This window comes from Rousettus aegyptiacus, unplaced genomic scaffold, assembly GCF_014176215.1.
Source record: "Rousettus aegyptiacus isolate mRouAeg1 unplaced genomic scaffold, mRouAeg1.p scaffold_m13_p_2, whole genome shotgun sequence".
In the NCBI taxonomy this organism is placed as follows: Eukaryota; Metazoa; Chordata; class Mammalia; order Chiroptera; family Pteropodidae; genus Rousettus; species Rousettus aegyptiacus.
In genome coordinates this window covers 172,662,225-172,674,542 of record NW_023416295.1, presented here as the reverse complement: position 1 = coordinate 172,674,542, position 12,318 = coordinate 172,662,225, and the positions used below count along the sequence as shown (strand labels likewise).

Below are 12,318 nucleotides of genomic sequence, written 5' to 3'. Positions count from 1 at the left end.
TGAGCCGGGAACTAGGTTACGCATTTTCCTGGCATCTCCTTTAACTTCACCTTGTCGCCTGCTCTCCGCCGATGAGGGCGTCGCAGCCCACACAGGGCTGTCTGGTCTGCTTGCCGCTCTCCTTAGCGCGTGAGCTTCTGAGCCACGTCGGTCAGTAGAACGTTCTGTGATAATGGAAACGTTCTATATCCGTGCTACCCGATGCGATCGCCACGAGCCACAGCGGCTATCGAGCACTTAAAATGTGGCTACAGTGACCAAGGGACTGAGTTGCTTGTTTTATTTCATTTTAATTAGTGGCTAGCTGATTGGACAGCACAGTTCTGAAGGGCTGCGATTTTATACTTCTTCGGGTCCCAAGGACCTGGTGAGAATCAGCCTCAGTAAATTTCTATAGAATCGATGAATCGATGAATGAATGAATAAATAGTGGACATGTGGACCTAGGAGTTTCCTGGGTTTTTTTATTCATTCTCTCCTGGTGGAGCTTTAGGTTTTTAAACTTGGCTGTGTTCTGGTTACCAGGGCAACCAGCTGGCTGTCCATTAGAAGGGGGAGGGGAGCCGTCTGGAGTTCCTCTTTCCCTCGCTTTGAGGCCTGAGGACCAGCCTGACTTGAGAGGTTGGAGGAAGGGAGAGCACGTCCTGCCTGGCCAGACTGGGCAAGGGGCAACCTTACTGGCCACCCCCCCACACACACACACACACATACGCACACACTACGCTGCGTTATCTCCAAAATGCAGAAACTCTGAGCTGAAGTCGGGGCCCTGGGTCCTCTCCCCACTTTGGCCAACAACTCATTGTGCAGCTTCTATCAGATTACTTGCCCTTCTGGGCCTCAGGTGCTGTTTCAAGTAGGAGCCAGATGCCCTCATATGGTTTATTCCAGCTTGAAGATCTAGAATCCCTCCATCTCGCTCCCTGCCAGGCTGTCAGGGCCTTGGGAGTGAAGAATGAGTCCTCTTTCATCTCTCTTCCCCCTGCCCATCCCACCCAGCTCTCTCCTCTGTGTCGAGGGGCCTTGAGGACACCGGCTACCCAGTAATTACTGCAGGCCTGGGTTCAGCTGCCATCTAGTGGCCCGAAGTGGTAATGACCTCCTCCTGTCTGTACACAGTTTTTCCCCACCAACCAATTGACAGGACTGCAAGTGGCCTCAAACAACACACCTCCGACCAAGCAAAATATCATTGAGGTGGCTTCCCAGACTCTAGCATCTGAGACCTGGGTTCGTTACAGCTGTGTGATTTTAAACACGTCACAGTCTCTCTGAGCTCCAGTTTCTTCATCTGGAAAATGGGGTCTGTGGCAGTCAGGATGGGTTCAGTTAGGCTACAGTAACAATTCCAAAAGCCCAGTGTGGCTTGAAACAACAAGGGCTTATTTCTCACTCATGCCTCACGTCCACTGTAGTTTGATTCAGCTGAGGCTCTGTTCCATGTCGTCTTCACTGTGGGACCCAGCAGCCACCGTCAGGGGCCACTGGTCATTGTAACAGAAGGAAGGGGGGAGAGCTGAATCGTACACTAGCTAAGAAATGCTTTGGCCTGGACTCACTTCTGATCACAACTGACTGGCAAGAACTAGTCACATGACCCGCCCAACACGAGGAAGCCATGGGGTGTGTGACCCTACCAGGAGCCAGAAATATTTGGTGAACAGAACTGCTGACCCACGTGCGTGGTCGCAAGAATGCAGTAGGGGGTGTGATGTGCTCACACCCCATTAGCCGTTAAAACTGTTGCCTTGGAATTCCGATTGCCTTTTTTATTTACCCTCATGATGTCCTGTGACTTCGGCATCAAGTCCAGCTGTTTACACCTGCAGGTCCAGAGAGGGAAATGGATTTGGCAAGGTTTGTACAGTGAATCAGGGAAAACTCTTATTCAGCCTTCAAACACCAGGATCCAAATTCTGAGCCCCTCCCACCTTATGGGGTAGGGCAGAGGGACTTTGGCCCCCTCTCGGGGGTTCTCTTTATGGGTGTTGACTCACAGTGTGATGAGGCTGCAGCCTCTGCACTCCTCCCAAAGCTGGTCTCTCAGCCTTCCCAAGCCCTTCCTGCTCCACCAGAGTGGAAAACTGAGAGGGTGGAACAATGACCAGCCTGTGCCACCCCCCGGGGCTAGAGTCAGAACATTGCAGCCATTCCCACACAGGGACCCTGCACATTCCCGCCTTCTGTCCCCCTGTTCTGGGCTTGGCCCAGACACACCCACCATATCCTGACAGCTCCCAGATGGTGGGAAAGAAAAGCTCCCCGGACTTGGCAAAACCTCCCAAGGCATTTTAAAAACCTGCACAACAGCTTGACCCCCAGGAAGCCTTCAAGCCTCTCTAAAATCTTAGTCTCTAAGCAAACGGGTAGCCTCTGGCAAGACTTCCAAAGAGACCGGTCCTATTCATCCAACAAACATGCTTTCATGGAGGCCCTGCCCAGTGCCAGGCAGGCTGAAGGCTGAAACAAGGAGCTGCTACCGCTGCTCTCCAGACACGTGAACAAAATCACAACACAAGATTAGTACTGGAAAGGAGAAAGCTACCAGTGGGGTCAGGAAAGGCTTCCTGGAGGAGATGACAATGGAAGGTCATCAGGTTCTCTCTCTGGACTTAACGCTTACTTGAAAAAACACTTTTCTGGCTGTGCAGTCTCCCCTCCCACTGCTTACTCAGCGGCATTCTGGGCTTCACCCACATAACCCCACTCACTGTTCTTAGAAAGGACGAGGTTGTCTCCAGCCTCCAGAGCACTGCACTTGTCAGTTCGCCTTCCCCTTACGGGGAAAACTCTTATTCAGCCTTCAAAACCCAGCTCAGCAGTTAGTTAAGTCCTCCAGGAAGCCTTCCTTGATAAGCCCCTTCCCCACGACTCGGGCACCTCCTCAGTTCTGTTTTCAACTTCTCACAAATGCGTTTACAGTTTTGTGACTTGTCCCTTTACACATCTGTCTGTCTGTCCCATTTTTCCAGCTATTTTGATTCAGGACTGTGTCTTCTCTGTCTTTGCATTTTATTATTATTATTATTATTTATGCCTACAGCACCTGGTCTTTCTAGGTGGTCTCCCATCCAAGTACTAACCAGGCCCAACCCTGCTTAGCTTCCGAGATCAGACATCGGGCTCGTTTGGGCTGGCATGGCCGTAGATCATGGACCATGGCTCCACTGGGACATGAACAGACGTGCTAACTGCTACACTAGAACCACATCCTGTCTTTGCATTCTTGATGCTAGGCCTAGTGCTGGGATAGAGCAGGTACGTGACACCCCTGTGTGGGGCTCAAGAGGTTAGCTGTATGACACACAGCACTTACACAGGACTTTCTTCCCAACTACCTCATTTGATTTTTGCCGAAGCAGGCAGGGCAGGCGTGATGGGGACACACAGCCAGCTCTCTCTACGGAGAGCCTGACGTGAGCCGAGCGCAATGCTAGGCACTGGCAGGGGGCATTTATAGGGATTCTCAGTGCCTGGTACCTAGGACTGCTTGGTGAGTTCGGTTGTATGTCTGAGAGCTAAGGAAACTTGCCCAAAGACATGCAATTTAAACGCGCAATTTTATGGGATTTCCTATTGTCAGGCCCTAACCTCAAGTCGTTCCGGTACAGTCCGCTGGCATGCCCTGGCCGGGGGAAAAATCGGCTCTCATGTGCACTAGCCTGTTTCCGCAGGCTCTGCCACCTGGGTCAATCCTTCCCCTTGTGAAAAGTGCTGAGGGCAGTCTGTTGTGTTGCCCTTAACATTCCATTGGCGTCATTTCTTTTCGGTATTTAAAATCAGAAAATTTGTCTTTTATGAAGAGTCGAACTCTCCCTTCTATCACATAACACAAATAAAATAACCTCTCTGTGTTTCCTCTTTCTCTCGGGCTGCCAGGAAGCCCAGAGACAAGTAATAATTTTATAGTGGGAGTGAAGAGTCGGTATATTTCCTTCTCACACCCATGTAAGGGGCTACTTTAACTGACACCTTGGGTCCTTTATGAGAAGAGCAGATGCAAATAAACATTTATGTCACAAGCCCTGGGAGAAGATTAAGAAAGAACCCAGGTTTAAGAGTAGAAGGCTTGGGTGGATCCCTCACCCTCTCTGAGCCTCAGACCCCTCCTCAGCAGCCCAACCCCTTGGACAGAGGCAGCTCTCTGGTGAGGAAGACTCCTGCAGAGGCCTTGGGGAGGTCACAGTCAACAGCCTCCCTGCTCGTAACCTTGAACGCGTTCACACTCCAGACTGTGTGGCCAGAATTTTTATTTTTAAAGAGAAGTCTGAAAAAGAAATTTTCATGTGAAATCTCCTGTCTTTTTAATGTTGCCAACTAATTTGCATTTTTTTTTTTTTTCAAAACATTGTGATGGACAAACTAGACTTGGCTGCAGGCCAGACCTAGCTCAAGGCCTTCCCCAGCTCAGTGATCAAGTCCAATCCGCCAGCACTAGTAGGGTCTGTTTGGTGTGTTTGGCCTGGGGGTCGGGGACCAGTTTACATCATTCCTTCTGACCCCTGCCTTCCCAAGAAAGCTGCCTCGTTCTGAGATGACCTGAGCCCAGGTCATGTTGGTCCAAGTGGGCCTTGACCCAAGCAGGACCACACATAAGATCCTGTCCCAGCCTTGAGTGATTGTTGTAAAACAGGAAGTGGGCACCTGACCTAAGATGAGCCGATGAATCTCTCCCCAGGGGTATTTTCACTTTAGGCCAGAAAGGCGGAGGTATTTCTCTAGTGACTGGAACTGTAAGACATAAAACCTGTCAGCAGATGGCTGCTAGCCGTGCATGATGGGGTGTGGGGGGCGGGGGAAGGTTGGCTAATGAAGCGGGTACACAGAAACAAGAATAAAAAACGGCAAAAGACTCCTAAGGGGGTCTTTCTAGCCCTACAGGGCAGGGCCCAAACACCCCAGTGTCCTCACGACAGCTCCCCGTTCTTACTTAAGCGAGTCGAGCTGGGATGTCTGTCCTTTGTGAACATCAGTCCTAACTCACACACGTGGCTTCTCCTGGGGCCCTTCCCGTCCTGCCTCTGACCACGGAGCTTGTCGTCCTGGCCTCCCAGCTCTCCCCCCATCCCGCGCTTCCTCACACCTCACCTCACACCTCCGCTCCCTTAAATTAGCATTGAAAGAACTCCTGAAGCCCAGAGCTGCACAATGGAAGAAGTTTAGTCCCTAGGAAGGGAGCCCAGCACACCACTGGCCTGGCACTGCAAGAGAAACTGAGGCAGCATGGGACTAGCTACCCAGCAGGAGGGGCTCGCCCCCCTCGTTCTTGCAGGGGGTAATTTGAAAGAGACTGGAAAGGCCCCACCCTCCAATGGGTCCTTAGAGCAACCACGCACCGGCCTGCCCCCCGCCACACCCTGCCTGCCCTGGCAGCCCATACTCTGAGCCCCAGCTCACATGCTCACCGAACTCTGGGGGTTCCTTCCACCCTTGCCCTCCCTCAGACTCCCGGTTCCAAACCCAGGTGGCAGTAATCCCCAGGTGACTGTGTGTGTGTGGGGGGGGGGGGGTCACTTCTCTCTGAGTTTGTTTCTTCCTCTACCTATCGGCGTCCGCAGCCCCTCTCATTTTCACCTAGCATCCCCTCCCCTCCCTTAGCCAACAGCAGCCTCCCCCCGCCCCCCCGCAGACCACGTGATTAGTGGCGCTGACTCCTTCCTGGCTCCGGTGGCGGGTCCCAGAGGGGCCCGGCAATCAGGGCACTGCATCCCCTGAGCTCAAGCACCCTGGGAGCCCACAGGAGTCCACCCCCTGAGCTTTTGCTAGAAGAAGATGTATGCTGTCCCCTGAAATCAAGACACTAAGAGCTGTGTGAGCCTGGGACTCCCAGGGCATGTGACCACCACGTGGAGAGAGTCGACCCGAGAATGAAGCCCACTCAAGGGGAGGCATGACTGAGCGAGACAGAGACGGATGGAGAGAGGGTGTGTCCGGGGACGTCCGTGAGCCCTAGGATCCAGCCTGCGTCCAGAATCCTTTTATTTCCGCTGTTTTCAGTTCGGTCTCTTGCGCCTACGAGAGTCCTGGGCAATAGCGAGGGGAAGCCGCCTGCCTGGCCGGGGAATCTCCGCCGGCTGCAGTGTTCTGCCGGGTGAGCGGTCAGGGCTATGAGACTCAGGAACAGCAGCGCCAGCCCAAGGCGAGGCAAGGGAGGCCCCCAGGGCACAGAACTGAAGGAGGCACGCGGCTGGGACCCTGAGGTGCCTCTCTCACCGCTCCCTAACCCGGCTCTGCAAGACAGCACGTGGCTTTGCCCCGGGAAGGAAGAACAGCCCTGCCCGTGGAGGCGAGAGACGGCAGCTCGGCCTTCGCTGACTCCTTAGATGGGGCATGCGCGAGGCCAAGCCCTGGCCTGGGGGCCCGACAGCCCTTCCGCGTCTCCGCCCACTGCCCCGTGGCCTCAGGCAAATCCCTATGAAAATGAAACGGTAGCTGTGTCCACGTGTTCTTTCCCTTTAGAAGAAGTGAACTTTTTAAATGGACACTCGGCCACCCAGCTAAAAACTACCCTTCCCAGCCTCCCTTGCGGCTAGGCATAGTCATGTGACTAAGTATTGACCAGTAGGATGTAAGGGGATGTAAGGGGTACAGCCATCAGGGAGTAGCCCTCAAGGGAGGGGGCGGCCCCTTCCACCTCCCCACCCCCTGCAGCTCTGGATATAGAGGATGCTCCTGGCTGGTGTCAACATCCCAGGCACAGGGAAGCAGCCAGACGGGACCCACTCAGGTCCCTGAACACTGTGTGGGACTGGCCCCCAGTCCAGCTCTGGACAACCACCCCACAGAGTGAACCCTGAGAAAGAAAGAACATTCTATTTGGTGTAAGACCCTGTTATTTTGCATCTCTGTGCCTGAATTTATATCCTAACTGGTTCTCTACCCCAAGGACTCCACTTAGCACGTTTGGTTGTCCTGATGGGGGGAGGGGACAAACGCTTCTGGGTAGAGGCCAGAGGTGCTCGACATCCTGCGACACACAGGACAGCCCCCACGACAGAGAGTGGTCCGGTCTGGAATGTCGAAAGTGCCAGATCCAGTGTCCTCATCCCCAGAATGGGGAGTAGCGAGCTATCATGTTTTCCACGAGAGTCAGTGAGATCACAGACACGGTCCGATTTTCGGGGAAGAAGACAGCCTGCAAAGATAGTCATAAGTCTTTTTATTGCAACAAATGACAATGGAAGCCCCAGAGGAGAGCGCTGTGTCCACAGTGAGACAACAGCTGTCCACACAGGAGGAAGGCTCCAGGGCGGGGCTGGGGCCCTGGGGGCCCTGGCTCAGGGAGTTCTGGGCTCCGCTCCACAAGTGCAATACAGGACCTGGGCAGGCGGTACAGGCAGGGGTTCCTGCCACCTGCCTCAGCCTTGGGGAAGGGGAGGGATAGGGGAGTCCAGCAGAGGGAGGGAGGTGAAACCTGCTGCTGGTGGCCTCTGCAGGGCCCACAGAGCTCACCCCATCCTCACCACTTCCTGCCCTGCCTGGGGCCCCCACTTTCCCTCTCACATATATACATGCATCTCCTCCCCTCCACATGCCTGCCCCTCCCCAGACTCACTTACTCTGTCTGTCTGTCTGTCTCTCTCTCTCTCTCTCACACACACACACACACACACACACACACACACACACCTCCTTCCTTATGGTTTTGCCCCTCTGCACACCCCTCCGCTTACACCAGTGCCAAGCCTGAGTCCAGGCTTGCAGGACTGTACCAAGCTGACATCCCTCCAGACGGGGCCTTTGCTTGGGTCAGCTGTGAAGCCGGCCACGTGAAGCTGTGGGGTTGGTGCCACTGGGTGGAGTGGGGTCTGGGTGTAACTGGGGATTCAGTGGGGAAACGGGAGATCTGGAACTCAGGACTCCAGGACTCCAGGTGGAGGGAGGGGCAGGAATGCCAGGCACCACAAATGGATGTCCCCAAGGTGGGCACGGGGTGAGCTAGATTGACATGGGGAGCAAGCCCAGGCCCAACAGCAGAGACACCCTGAGGAACCCAGGTTCCCTATCTGTTCACAGCCAGGGTCTGCCTGGAGCACCCAGGGGCCTTTGATGAGAGGACCAGGCCTGGAGGACCAGAGGTCATCCTCCCTTCACCCCCAGGTCTCCAGGGTGGGTGAAGTAAGGGACGGTGCCCGGTGCCCAGCCTCCAGCCCAGAGCCAGCTCAGCTCAGACCTCTGGGCCTCCAAACGCCAAGTTGTCACGGACCATCAGGGTCTTGCGGAGGTCACGGTCCACCATGGGACGCTGCACACGCCACTTGTGTGCCTCCTGCAGGCCAGGCTCGAAGTAGTAGATGCAGGCACCGAAGCCCACCAGGATGAGGACGGAGATGACCAGGTAGACAGGCACGAACCAGTCCAGGAAGTGTGGCATCGTGGCGGCCTCAGCTGCCGAGACACGGGCGGTGAGGCCCAGCAGAGGGGACCCTTGTCCTGCCCACCCACCTGAGGAGGTCCGTGGAAGTTCACAGAGCCAGGAGGTCTGAGCATCACTTTACAGATGGGAAGACTGAGGCTCTGGAGAGTGGGGGACAGTGCCTGATCAAGACCAGGCCCCCCGACCAAGCACAGAGCTGCCCCCATCACAGGAGGCCCACCCAGCCCCTACTCGCCCTTAAAGAAGGAGGCTGCGTGCCGTGAGGCAAGCCGCCTTACCTCTCGGGGCCTCAGTGACGCTAACAGTCTAGTGGGGATTCACCGAGGTGACTGATGCCTCGGAACTCTCAGTGGAGGACAGCTCAGGCGATGTCCCCTCTAAGCCACCCCTCCAGCCTCCACTGTGCAGTCGCAGAGGCTGCTGCTTGCCACACCCCTCACAGATGAGTGGGTCACCGGCCACCCGCACATCCTGGCCAGGTGTAGCTGGTGAAAGCACAGTGAACAAACACCCATCCCCAGGGGACCTGGTTGAAATCAACAGGGGCCACCTAAGCTCCCGAGTTCAGGCCCATGCCCGGTTTACAATCTGAGAGTATGGACACAGGCACCAGCCCCAAAACCTCGGGCCTTTGTTTCCACATCTGTAAACTGGGAATGAAAACAGCGCCTAGGTCACAGGGCTGTTGAGACCGTTAAATAAGTTAATTTATGTGAAATGCTCAGAACCAACGCCTGATAGACAACCACCGCTATGGAGTAGTTTGTTCCTATTCTCTGAGCCTCAGTTTCCTTATTGTAAAATAGGGACCAACGGAGGACCCACTTTCCAAGGATATTGTGAATGTTAAACAAGACAGTGCCTAAGTTTAGCACCGCACTGCCTGGTACGGAAGCAGCGCTCAGTGAATGTCAGCTGTAATTCTGTCCAGTGACCCAGAGGCTGGAGAGCAGGAAGGTGGGAGGCGGCTGGTATCAAGTGCTTCCCAAATATTACACCCAGACTCCTTAGAGGGGCCCAAAGCGCTCCCGTCTGCCCTCTGCCAACCTGCCAGCCTCGTCTCCCGCCCTACGTGCCATCCCGTGGAACCGTTTGTCAGTCGCCTATGTGTACCTGCGTGCTATACGGTCCCCATCCTCACGTATCCTTTCATTTTCCCCGGAATGTTCTTTGTATTCATGCTCACATGGCGAACTCCTATCCACACTTCGGAAGCCAGATCACAGATTATCTCCTCCAGAGATGAGAGAAAACAGGACCCGTTTCACCCATTCTTAAACTCCCCATCAGCGATAAGAAAGGGTAGGGTGAGGAGCCCCCCTCGGCTTGCCGGGCAGGGAGAGAACTGTTGGAAAGTGGTCACAAAGCTTACGACGGGCCTACGGGGCAGGCATCACTGTCCACATGTCGCAGATAGGTTTACTAACTCACCCTGGGTATCCCAACTGGGAAGCGACAGAGCCGGACCCCAAACCCCGGCGATGTCCTGAGGTTTGAGTCCTCCTGAGTGGGGAACGGCACATGAGCAGAGGCCCACCTCGGCCTCTGGGGAGGGAGGCGAGGAGCTGGATGGAACGACCTCCAGGGAAGGCTGCAGAGAAGCCCCCGCTTCTGGGACCTCCAGCTCCAAATCCAGTTCCTCTTGTCCCCCTCCTTTCAGGGGGGTGGTCTGCAAGGTAGGCTGTAGGAGGGAGAGACAGGCTCGCCAGTCCTGTGTCCATCGGAGTCCCTCCCCTGCCCCCCAGCGTCCCCATCAGCTGTTCTGAAGCATGGACATGTCTCAAGGTGCCCGACTCATGGAGGAATCAAATGAAGAGTGTGCTAATGGCCCAAAGTCAGGGCTAGCGCGGTGCCCTCCTTACCACCTGCCCTTCTAGGCCACCGAAGACAGGGTTCAGAATTGCCTGGTACTGTCTGGATTGGACGGCGGAGAGGTGGGGAAGGGGGTCCCCGAACAGGAAGGCTGTTCCAAAATAGCCTGATCAAAGCCAGGGTGATTTGTACCACCTCCCCTGGCCCCAGCCAGGACCCCAGTCTCCTTTCAGCTCAAACGTGAGAATGGGGTGCTCTCACGTTCAGAGCAGAAGGCATGTCAGATGCAATGTTGTAGCTCTGTGGAGCAGAGCTCAGGGTCCCCCTGAACAAAACCCCAGGCATCCCGGGGCACACTGAGGAGCCCTAGCCCTTTGCCTGGCTTCTCAGGGGACTGGCTTAGCTGAAGTAAAACACTCGCTGGCCCTCTTTGCGACCTTGGGCCACTCCTCACCCTCTCTGGACCTCAGGGTTCCCCATGCACAGTGATGAGGCAGGGTGGGGGTTACCAGATGATCTACAAGTAATTTTCCAGCCCCATTCCAGCCAAAGTCCTAACCAGGACAATTGCCCTCCCTGCCCCCCAAGCCCACAGCCCCTCTCAGTCTACCGCCACCCACCGCATGCCCCCAGACCCACCTCACGCCCTGCAGAGACCTGCTTCAGGGGCTCTGCCCTGAGCACACCGCCTCGGCCTGAGCGGCTCGGTGTTGGCCCGTGGACTCAGTCGCAGCTTCTGTCTCCAGAGACACTGCCATCTGTGGCAGTGTTGGGTGCTGGCGGCAGAGGAAGGGCGAGGCCAATGTCCCCCATGGGAGACAGAGCTCAGGCCCAGGGCTCCGAGTGGGACCGGAGGCAGCAGTCCTGGGGATGGCTCAGCACCCTGGTACCTCTCCCTGCCCATGGGAGACGCTTCCTTCTGCCTCCCACCCTCAGATGGCAGGAGGCGGGACCTGTCTCAGCCAATCAGCAGCCTGGCAGAGCAAGGGCTTTATCCTCTGTTGCTGTGGCAACCAGCCCTCTAAACCCCTTGCACTGTGCACGTGATACAGAGATGGCAGGCAGGACGGGTTTGAGGGATTCTGGAGAGGGATGTGAGCCGCCCAGCAGGCCGCTGGGCCTCACGGCTGGTGCCTGGGGAGCAGGGAACCAGGCCGAGATAACCGCAAGGGTTTGACATTTGAGGGTAGGGAGAGATCGGCATCCCTCGCAAGTGACCAGTAGAGCCAATGAGGGTCATATATGATAACGGGAAGAACCAAGACGGAGCCTGAGAGTCTGGACGCATTGGTCCAGCATAGCATTTGCCAAGTACCAGACACTGCTTTCAGTGGTATATTCATGTTAACCCATTTATTGGTCACTCACGGTCACACAGCAAGAGAGTCACAATGCCAGGGTCCAAGCCTTCAGGCTCCCACACAGTGGCTGCCCCACAGACACATAGCCCCCCTGGCTGGGATATGGCCTGAGAGAGCTGTGGCTCCCAGGCACTGAGCACCCCCATATGCCAGGGACGGTCCCCACATCACTTCCTTGGGTCCTCCAACTGGGTCGGTGTTGTGAGCCCACCGTGGGGTGAGGCAGCTACAGCTCACAGAAGTAAAGCTGCTTACCTTCTCCTTCTTCTAGGTCACCCAGTTTCCCAGTGACAAAGCTAAGGAGGGAGTGGGGGTAAGGGTGAGAGAGGTCCACCTCCCAAGCCTGGGTCCTCCCTCTGGAGTCATAGACAGTGTCTGCAAAGTGCCAGGTGCCTGGTGAGCATTCTACAAACAGCAGCGGTCATTGTCTTGGAAGCAGAGAGCAGCCCCAGAGGCCCACGGGGCTCAGAAGAGGCTGTGGGGTGAGATGATTTTAGGACCCTGGGTCCCCCACCCCACAGACACCCTGCCAGCTCTGGAACCATCTGGGCCCCTGCAAGGGTGGTGGGTCCTCTCCAGCACATGTGGGGCAAGAGGAGTGAGCTTGAGTTCACAGAGGGGTTCTTACTGAAAAATAAGGCATATTCGGCAAAATACAAGTCTTAAGTGATAAATTTTTACCTCTGTATACACCTGTGCACTCACCATGCAGATCAATGTCTAAGGGATCTCCATTACCCCAGACAGTCCCCTGAAAGCCTCTGCCAG

At 55.6% G+C, this 12,318-nt stretch overlaps 1 long non-coding RNA gene and 1 pseudogene across 3 annotated transcripts; both read right to left on the bottom strand.

The window, feature by feature from the left end:
• Positions 1 to 3,034: 3,034 nt before the first annotated feature.
• Positions 3,035 to 3,150, bottom strand: LOC118614271 (annotated as a pseudogene).
• A 4,611-nt stretch (positions 3,151 to 7,761) lies between these two features.
• LOC107505574 lies at positions 7,762 to 11,111 on the bottom strand. Of its 3 annotated transcripts, none has more exons than XR_001595744.2 (3): positions 10,829 to 11,111; positions 8,656 to 10,058; positions 7,762 to 8,388 (listed from the first exon to the last, which is right to left on the bottom strand). It is a non-coding gene; the product is annotated as an uncharacterized LOC107505574 (long non-coding RNA). The 3 variants fall into 3 exon arrangements; XR_001595746.2 differs by having other exon boundaries at positions 9,491 to 10,058; XR_001595745.2 differs by having other exon boundaries at positions 9,809 to 10,058.
• Positions 11,112 to 12,318: the final 1,207 nt, after the last annotated feature.